A 10,994-nucleotide genomic window follows, 5' to 3' on the forward strand; every position below is an offset into this window, starting at 1 on the left:
CACTACCGAGAGACAAATTTCCTGAATGGGCGACGGCCATCGATCTCTCCTTAGAAAAGTAAAAAAGGGGAACTAGAAGAAGGAGAGGCGAAAACGAGATCAGGAGAAGCGACGGAAACACGGGACACGCCTTGTCGGAACAAGGGTCGCCTCTTTTTCTCGCGGGGCCCAGAAACGGGGTCCCCGTACAAGGACCATCCCTCCCGATGATGTGTCTCCCCTCCTCCTCTCGTCCATTCTCCCGTGCATCCTCGTTAAATGGATTTAAACGATCGCCTCGCCGACAATGCCGGCAACACGCAACCGAACTCGGGCAATGCGCACCAGCTGGCCGAAAATTTTGATTTATCATCATCGTGACTCTCATCCGAGACACGCGAAAGCAAGAATCGCGCCGAGGAGTCAGTCCTAAGTACACACCTCTGCTTCAAGAATGCACTCGTAATCGATCCGCTCCGTTTCGTGAGTCCGCCGCTTTGAAAAGGAAAAATGAGTGTAGTTGCGATCGATCTTTGAAAAATACAGTTGAAATCAACGTTGTTCGGCGTTAATTTGAAGCTCTTGAGGGATTACTTTGAGGCAGATATTGTGAAATATATTTTTGATCGCTAATATTAATAATTTTTAGTGCCATAAAAAAAATTCTGCGAAAATGAGAGATTAATGAATGTATCAAAATATAATTGAGATTTATTTTTTTTTATTAAATTGTTTAATTTAAATAATTTATTTTTTATTTTGTGTTACATAAATTGTGTTTTTAAAGATAGGAGATTTTATATATTGAAGAGCTTTGATAATTTTTATTTTTTTTAATTAAAATTATTTAAATATTGTTTAGAAATAAGCTCTCTTATTCCCCTGTTATTCGAATGTTTCTCTCTCGCAGTTATTTCTCGCAGTCATGTTTTCACAAAATAAAATTCGAGGGAGACATAAGCGACCCTCGGACGGTCCACGGTACGTCGACCCTTACGGTCATAAGGACACGAGAATTCGTGACGCTTTGTGAATTTAATTTTACGTGCATCCGCCGTGCTGGTTATCCCGGAAAAAAAATATCCGAAAACACATGGGGGGTGGGAGAAGGGGCTATCAATAAGGGCCGATACGACCGGAAACATAGGATCGGCGGGAAGAGGGCCGGGATTCGGCCGATACGAGTGCACTTTTACAAATGAAAACGTAAAGCCGTTCGCTGCTGATTTGCCGCTCGGCCGAGCGAGTGATTCGACTCTATAGGGTTCGCGTCTCGGAAAAATTAAAGTCGCATCGTGCGCGAAAGTCGCGGCGTGCCGCGAGTGAACTCTTACTTTTAAAAGTATGTCTTTAAAATTGAACGAGGGGGGTCACATTGTTGAAGTTGAAGTACCCTTCTGCCGCCAACATTTAGAAAAATCTAATGGCATTAAGCACACACAACTTAAATTGCATGTACATATATAAAATCGAATCTTTTTCAAATATCATGCATTCTACTTTATATTTTCTATTTATTTATAAATTCCACTTATAAATATATAGGAAAAATGCATTTTTCGACAAATTAAAGTGGATTAATAAAATAATTTAAAAAGTAGGAAAATTTAGCATAATATATAAAACACATGTGTTACAATTATAAATGCGTTTCGCATTTTTAACTCATAATAATCTCCAACTTTTTCACTCTCGCTCTCTCTTTTTTCTATATATATTGCATTTCAACGACTACTTTGTGAAAGATGAAGATAATGACGATTATGTACCCTGCCCATCGATAACTGTGTCATTGAACGCGCGTCAATGGAATTCTCTGCGTTTAAAGGCCATTTCCTTCGGAATCGACGCTTTTCAGTCATCCCTAAACTGGTGAACAATGCCTCGGGTCACACCGACCATGACAATGGAAACATCCGGCCAATTGTCGCGCCCACTAACTGTGGACCATAGCGTGTAATTGTGGTCATGTTAGACCCCCATTTGAGCGCGTATAACGCGCTACCGTCATACCCGCTCTTTCTCCCTTCGTCGAGAGATGTCGAATTTTACCTGGGTCTCGCGAAAAAGTCAGAATGACGAGAAGAGAGCCAATTGAGAGAAACGTCCGGTCATGTGTTTCCGTATTATTAGGAGAAATCTAGAGAAACTCACCATAGAAATTTTGACACGGAATATCAAAGTTTCGTCGGCGTCAAATATCTTAAAGAAATTTAATATTTGCCATACGAGATTGAAACTGTCATTCATATTACAAGATGTATAATTATAGAATAATTTTAATTTTTTTAAAATTTAATTAATCAAGATTCACATAATTCGCATAATTCATCTCATCGCTGATGTCTCAAGTTTTTTTTACGACAATTTCGATGTAAATAATATTTTGAAGGGAAGCTTTTTATAGAAGGGTAGATTTTTAAATCATGACACACGCACATATGAGTAGAATCGCAATAATATAAAAAAATATATAATATATTATATTATTACGTCACATTTGACAACGATTTTTTATAGTTTTATCTCTCCATCAAGTTTTTCTCGCGCTTATAATGGTCTTTCCCGGTCTTCCAACAACTAGAACGCGTGCGAAAAAAGGGCTGCGATCGTTTGCGCGAGCAAACGCGGCCCGTGAGACAATGGTCCGATATATATGATGAGCTTCCACATTGGCTATTACGTTACTTCCGGTAACACAAACCAGCACTTTGCCGGCATAACGCTGACACGGTGGTGTTTAGATCGGATCTTGATCTATTAAGGGGCTTATACTCGCTCCCTTATAAGCCGAGCGCAGGATCTAGACACGCCAGTCAATTTGTTACAATCTTCGTCAATTCGCCGGCGAATGTCAGTTAGTCGATTTCTTTGCCCGACGAAATATTCCATTATATGTTATCTACTATGGTCACAAACCGCGCCATGAGTATAAAAGTCAATTAGGCGTAACTGATTTTAATATAAAGCAAAGATTAATTTATTGAGAAAGATACGATTTGTATAATGATAATAATATTGTAAGTAAATAGTTGGAAAATAATTCTGCGCGTTTTAAAGTCTGTATTTTTTTTATTATCACAGTATATTTATTAAATATATTTTTTAGATTTTTATTAAGCGCGTGAAATTAGCAATACGCAACTCTTTATATTTACGCGGCCAACTGATCGCCAACTCAAAACCTGGCAACACGCTGTTGCACATTCGTCGGAAGTTTCCCTAATTCGCGCTTGAAGGAGTTCTTAAACGGGGTCTCACTCTTGATGAAAGCACCTCTTTAAATTTAATTAGCGGCGATAGAGTGCTGCATTCAGCTGCCGTTAGAAAATCTCGTTTGCACTCATAACATCACGCGAAGGTAATCGGCCAAATAATAAACAAGAAATCGAATCTATATTTTTATTAAAGTTGTTCTATTTTCTAAAAGTTACTTCTCGTTCGCTGGTCGAAGATCAAGAAAATCGGGTCATTACGCGATTGAGATAAATATAAGTGTCCATTCGGTTGACGAAATTGCCTCTGTTCTGTCGTTAAAATCCGACAATACACATGTCACTACACTTGCCAATACGCGAATTGCATTTTCAAACATCAGTCATCGATAATTTCGAGCGCGTTATGTCAGAAATTTCGTCGTTGTCACATACGTCATTTTCCTGTTATTAAATTCTCAAGCCAATTCTTTTTTGAGAGCTCGTTGCAAGATTTTTCATAAAGATATTTCGTCGTCGTATCTTGGAAGCTATCCATTAATAAATATAGAGAAAATTTCTTTTATAGAATTTCATTTTTAATTTTATATTGTTATGAAGCAAGTCTTAATTGCCATATACATTTTTTTACACAGAATCAAAAATTATATAATTTTAAACAATGTGAATATTTTAATATATAACATTTAATGCGGATAATAATAGGAACAACGTATATGATATAAAGATATGTAAATTTATTATATATTCCTGATCGTTCTTAGGAACTGCTATAAAGTTATAATAAAAATTAGGAAACGATAAGAATATTGACAAAAAATAGCAAAAGACTATAAAACTTGATCATGGCTGTTTTTTTTCTGAATGTATCTTACAATACAGTATATATGATGTTTTTACGTAAATAGTAATAATGGAAGAACATTCCAGGATCTATATAAAGTACCTCTCTCTTTCAATCCGTAGTATTGCGAATTTCCCCAGCGTTTGTTCTCATTTTGCGCAAAAGCCGCCGGAAATAATTCTTGATATAACAAACGAGAGGTATATGTTGCCCTGACAATAATGTCGTCGTCAGAGAGTGTCGATAACTGAGAGTCCTCCGGCTTCTCCTTCATTCTTCCTTCTCCCTCTTTTCTCCTCTTCTCTCACTTTTTCTCTCTCTTTTCTTTTCGCCTCTTTTCACCCCTGAATGTAGGGGTGTGCTTTCCGGGGTAGTAGCCGCGCTATCGACCACTGTCGCGAAAGCCACGCCTTTGCCCAGGTGAGCATTCACGGGGGCTGTTTCCACCCCTCCTTCACTCTAGGCTGGTATATATCCCGTATATGCGCGCATACATGCACGCGTTTGTGCTCTCATACATGAACGTGAAATATACGCGCGTTCATTCTTCGGGTACATCGTAACTAACTTCAATGTAACTTTAGAGAGGGGGAAAGGAAAACTTTCAATGTGCTCTCTGCTGATACTCCTATTTATAAATGTCTTTTAATGGGAACTTTACCGATATTAATTTAACTCCTTTCTTGTTCAAATAAAAATAAGTGACGATTTTTTTTAACGAAAATGGCGACACATTGAGCTATAAGCGATTTTGATAACTTCAGGACTAAAAGTATGGGAGGTCTTGTTCTACAATCACTCTTAAATGACTTTTATTTTAATAGAAGATCTTGATTTTATATATAATTATTAAGATATGCGATTAAAAATTGCGAAACATATTTTATAAGCAGCGAAATATCGCTGCAGGAAAATTCTTCCATTTTTAATAATAAAAAAAATATAAAATAAAATATTTTATATATGAAAGGGAGTCACACAAAGTCTTCTTCACATTTAATACGGATTGAAGTCGCTGTATGCGCGTTTGAATAGATTTCAGACTTATTGTCGCGATCCAAGTCGTCGCAGTTTTGATATTTCCACGAATATATACCGGCATTTATGCGTTGGTGTCCGCGTTTAACAGGCTTATCCGTGGCACGGTAAACGCGGCATTATGTCTCAATTCGGGCAAATGCCGGCTTACGACTATACCACGAGGGAGAGAAGAGCCGTTTGCTGCGGCCGGTGCGCGCTGCGGGATTCCCTCTGAAGAAATATCTGGGAGAAATTGAGCGGCAAATCAATGCACGCGCTAACGCCCATCGTGAATGCGTCGTGTTTTCACGCAGTTTTCGGCAGGCGAAAATCCCACCGGATAATCTCGCCCGCGTCTCCTACGCATCGTTACTCGAATCTCATTCTCGCTAAACGCGTTATTGTCCGCGACGAAGCAGGCATTTAAGCGATTGTCACAATTCGATATGTGCCGGAGGAATGATCCCGATATTTATTTATTTTATTATTTAATACTTAATTATTTTTATTTATTTTTTTTATCCAAGATTTCTTAGAAAATTTCTCGTAGTGGCACAAAATTTATTTAGAGCTAGCAATTGCGTAAAAACTTAATTATGTGGCGTTTGACATTTCTACGTGGATACTTAAAACTAACAATAAGTAAAAAGAAATTTTTTAATTTATACTGTATAGATATCATATATGTCAATGCGCGTGATGCATTGTCTATTCGCGGGATTACAATTTCGAGTGCTCTTTCGCGCATTTCGGGTTACGTTAGGGCGCGGGAAGAGACGATAGGATCGCAGGAAATATGGTGACAGCGTGTCACTGTCGGTGATTCCAGAACGATTTCGAACATACATCGGCGTAACCATCGGTTAATGGTTTAAGCGCGTGTGCGTCCCATTGTCACGGGGGCGAAATAATCCACGATGGGGCGTGGGAGGGGTCGCTCGACACGTCCTTGGGTTTATTAGGGTCCTTCGATTGGGTACATATCACTCGCGGACTCTTTATTGTCTCGTTCTTTAAGGGCTTTTTAAATTTTCGCAAATCCTGACAAGAAAGATTTGGACCAGACTTTGACACATGAAATGTCATCTGAATAGATTGTAGTAGTTAAATATTGTTCCCTAACAAAATCTCCTCTTAAAACAGACACACACTCTAACGCTGAAATGCTTGCAAGTTTAATTTTTCTAATGATAATAATTTTTAAATACCATTTATAATGGATTTTTTAATTTTATCTATTGTGTGAGATATTGTGTCAAGAAAAAAAAATAATTATATTTGATAGAATTTTTAAAAGATTTTGTACTCATAAAAAATAATATCCTTGAAATTTAATATTATATTTAAGAAATGTAGCTTGTGCATGTATGTGTTTATATATAATATTTCACATTGAATTTTTATGCTCTAAAGTCACGCGGAGGGAACACCTCGGGCGACAGACACAACGCCGAGTAAATCACGACTGTCACCGCGGGTAGAAGTGGAAGAAAAAGTTGTTCCATTCTGAGACGGGCAGCTCGTTTAAGCAGATTTAGCCGCGAAACCGGGAAACGTTTAAGAGGGCGAAGGGCTTCGTAAGGAAGCTGGCGCAAAGTAGTCGGGATTAAAAGGGCCAGAAAAAACTCCCGTCCTCCTCGGCACGGCTCCAATTTTTCCTCTCGATCCCGCGAGCAAAGGGATCTATTGTACGATGTGTTGTAGCTCGAAACAGCCTTCAACACGAGAGAATCGATATATTTTTCTATGATGCATTATACATCCTTCGTGTGATTCTCATCGATCGCTGCTGGGAATCACGCGATTATAATCTTTATAACTTCTCTTAAAAATTCTATATCCTACCTATATTCCCCGTATAGTTCTACGAAGAAGAGAGAGTAAGAGAGCTAAAGTATTAATTTATCTTATTATTTTTTTTTTTTTGAGGAAAAAATAACTAATTAATTAATTTTAACATTTTTATTATTCAATTAATCGATTTTCTGTGCATGATGTGTTTTTTTTTCTGACGTAACTATAATTGCGTATAACGACCGCTTCTTTGGTTGATATTAATCGAGAAGCCACGGTGCATATCAAGTGTCAATGTTTGGTCACTTAACTGTGACTAACGGCCCGCTAACTGTCGTTTAACCATGGTTCTGTTTGTTCAATCCACGTTCAACCATTTCGCGCACGCGTCTCGTTCAAACAAGCGGCTCAACTTTTCGTTCCCAAAGGATGTGCGAAGAACGGAATTTGCTGGGGGGCACATAATATGTTCTATAAAATTTGTATTCGAAAATGCGATCTGAAATTGTTATGAAATTTTTATTATACCATTTTAGTTATATATAGATAAAGAAAGTATATCGAGTGGATTTTAAGAAAGTTTTAATTTGAGAATTAAAAATCAAAATATTTAAAATAGAAAGCAGGGTGTTAAAAAATCATTAGAAGAGATTTTATAAAGCCTAATTTTTTTTAGAGAAGAAAAATTGATTCCGAATTTTTTTAAGAATCCCGCAGATGATCGAAAGTGAAAGGACATACAAAATATATTGATTGACATTGTAATTGAAATCGAAAACATGAGATAGCCATTGGGAAGAGGGGGGAAAATTTGCCCGGGGGACTGAAAAACGAATTAGTTTTCCGTGTACGGGGCTTTATTGATTAAGTAATCTTAATACATCGCTGGGCCGCAATGTACCATAAAGAGAGCGGAACCGGAAACGATCCATTCTTAGCGGGGAATATGCTTTGTCGGCGGCGGTCGCTCTCTCTCGCCGTTCCGAATTTCTGCTTTGATTAATCTACTCCCGACTTTTTTTCCACCCGCGAAAGAGAGAGACTTATCATCTCGACCAGCGATGCACGTTCTCTCTCTCTGGCAAGTTTCCAGAGCACACTCTGCACTCTCAGGCCGCCGCCGTCTCGAGATATCGCGCTAGAGATGCTACAGGGAAAAATCGATGCGCCCTTATGAATCCCGACAGTTGCCAGAACGTCGAGAAGAAAGTCGCGAGGATCATTGTTATTGCGGTATACGTGCGTCGGAAGGCATCGAGTTTCGGTGAATTGCAACAAAATAAAGCTCGAAGAAAGCTATTTATTGTTTGTCTCTCTGCGAAGTAGCCAAACATGTTGCGACGAACATGTTTTTCATCTCGAACGTCTTTCGAGAATAAAGATGTTTAAATCGAAGATATCGCTGTAAGAACCGAGTAATTTTATACTGTCAGTTTTACTGGAGAGATAAAATGGATATATCGGAAACGGAAACAATATTTGCGACATCTTTTTTTAATTATATTTTATTGTGGGGTATCTTCTACGCGAATAAATATATGTAAATAAAAAATAATTTCTCATTTTAATATCTTGCCGAATTAATCAAGTGCATCTCACTTTGCACATCACACGTATTATTTCTCTTAAACTGAATCAGCGAAAATTTCTTTAATTAAAGCAGTGACAAGATTTTATCGAAGATTAATGAATATTTTACTGATCTTCAAAGAAAATATTCACACTTTGCTCCTCCCGTCTTATTTTCAATGAGAGATTCCACTGTTTTCAATGCTATACTTATAATTCTGAAATCATTGCTTATCAGTGATAATACACTGATTTTATTTAAGAAGAGCATTATATTTCACATAAATATTTGAACGATTAATTGCGGCTGCTATGAACCGCGCGTATTTTCTTTTTTTTTTTTTTGTATACATCTTGTAATCTCAAGAAATTTACGCACAATTTCAGTCATGACATTGAGATCCGTCTTTCAGTACGTTCGATAATGTTTGAACGGCAACGCTCTCTCGAGCAACGCCGACGATTCGATCGTTCGACATCCGTCCAACTCCTTTGAAACTCCTAACAGCACAATAAACTGCCCGCGGCGGAAAGTTTTCGGGATTGAAAAAGTTTCGGGGAAACTTTTGCCGCCCCTCGACGCGGACGGACATTCAGATTTCCGTCGGACGTACCGAGAGAATACCGATCGAACAAGTACTAAACGCGCCTTTTTCTTCGCGAACTCGAATAAAAACACATCCAACCCGTCGAAATAAGTTGATTAACGTCGATGACTTGTTCTTTGCAATATTTGGAATATTCGTTTTACGCTGTGTCTTTTCTCTAAGTTTATAAAAGTATAATATAACTAGAAGGCAGACGTATACATAGGAAAGAAGTTTACTTTAATATCCAGATACGTAATAACGTCGATATAATTTATTCGGAAAGAGTTATTAATTATTTTATTTAATAATTATTTCTGCAATTATATATCAAGAGAGAGTTTAAGATACGATTCGTTTAGATACAATACTAAAAGTCTAAATAAATCTATCATAATTAATATGACAAAATAATTACCTTATCGATATTTATTCGTCAATTATTTCTGAGGAAGATTATTTAGGTTGAGGTAAAATGCAAAAGTGCAAGCGAAGACGCGGGTAGAAAAGAGCAGCGTCGACGCGGAATCGATACCAATTAGGACGCTCCTTCCGGTCACGCGACTTAGCACCCCGGCATAATGGCGGCACGTGTCACGTGCGCGGGCCTTTAAAAAAATGATAAAAAGGGAACGTCGCTTCCGGTTTCGACGTCAATCGGAACAACGGCGGTTCGCTCGGTCCCGGTCTTCTGATCTCAAGGGTCATCGAAGATCGCGCGGCGTTCCTTTGTAGCCTTTTGCTGTTGCTCTATCGAAACAATCGCCAATATTTAGTCGCGAAGCGTGAGAACAGGTATGAAATAGTAGTTAAAGAAGGATATTATTGAATACATAATTTAAAATATAGTTTAAAATGTAACAGAATAGAGACAGTAATAAATGTGTATGTATAGTTATTCTCAGCGATAAAAATTAAGGGATTAAATAAGATTTTAAATATATATATATATTTTTTTTTTTAATAGAAGAGTTAAATGATAGAAATTGGAAGCAGCGATATATTATTGATTCAAGCAAAGATGCTAGTAAATCGGGTAAAAAAATGTCAAGGATTTTCTCGTTCGAGTACACCGATTCGATCAGTTTTATGTATACGACAGATCGACTAAGAGAAGCCCGCGATAGCCCCGTTGCGGGGGATAGAGTTAAAAGAGTCCACGCAAACATCTCGTACATTATACGGAATTTCCACCCCACGGAAACCAGCCAATAAAACACCCCCGGAACACGTCGTCCACTCGTCCTCTCTCTCCTCCCGCCTGCCCGTAACTGCATTGTCGAAGTTTTTTTTCGTTTTTTTTCCTCTCGGCGACGTTCATCCTCGTTCTCTTTCTCCATTCATCCCCCGCTTCACCTCCCTTCTTCTCCGTTGTTCTGTATTTTTCCTTTTTTTTCTGGGTTCTCCAAGAGCGCGCACACCCCTTCGATTACATTCGGAAATATTAGGGGACGTCCCGTCGCTCGACAAACTATCAATTTATTTTCGGCTATTGATTGGCGTATCCCGGCTGACTTCTGAGAGATTTTTATCTCCTCGTATGCATTTTTTGGATATTCGCACTCCGCAGTCATAGTCGCTCCTAAACGATTTCCTAACTGGACCTCAACTTTTATATGTGCAATTTCAATGATCATATAAATATATAACAGTCCTTATGTCATATTTTTTAAATCTTTTTATTTTCATTGAATCGCGCGTAAAAGATGCAAAAAATATAGTAAAAAAATAGAAATCTAAGAAAAGAATATTTCTTTTGAACAAAGAGATCTATACAAAGTTTATAAGATCTAAATAAAGTTCACAAAGAAATTAAGTTATTCTATTTTATATATTTTATATAATTAAATTAAACGCTTAAATATATATAATTTTTTTCGATTTACTAGAACTTAAAAATTTTTTTTGGAAGGATTTTAAAGATATTTGCGACGTTGCATCCGCAGAACATAAAACGCCGACGGCGGTAGATAGGTAGGTAGGTAG

This window comes from Prenolepis imparis, unplaced genomic scaffold, assembly GCF_030444845.1.
Source record: "Prenolepis imparis isolate NDT839.2.m4 unplaced genomic scaffold, iyPreImpa1.0 SCAF_7, whole genome shotgun sequence".
NCBI lineage: Eukaryota > Metazoa > Arthropoda > Insecta > Hymenoptera > Formicidae > Prenolepis > Prenolepis imparis.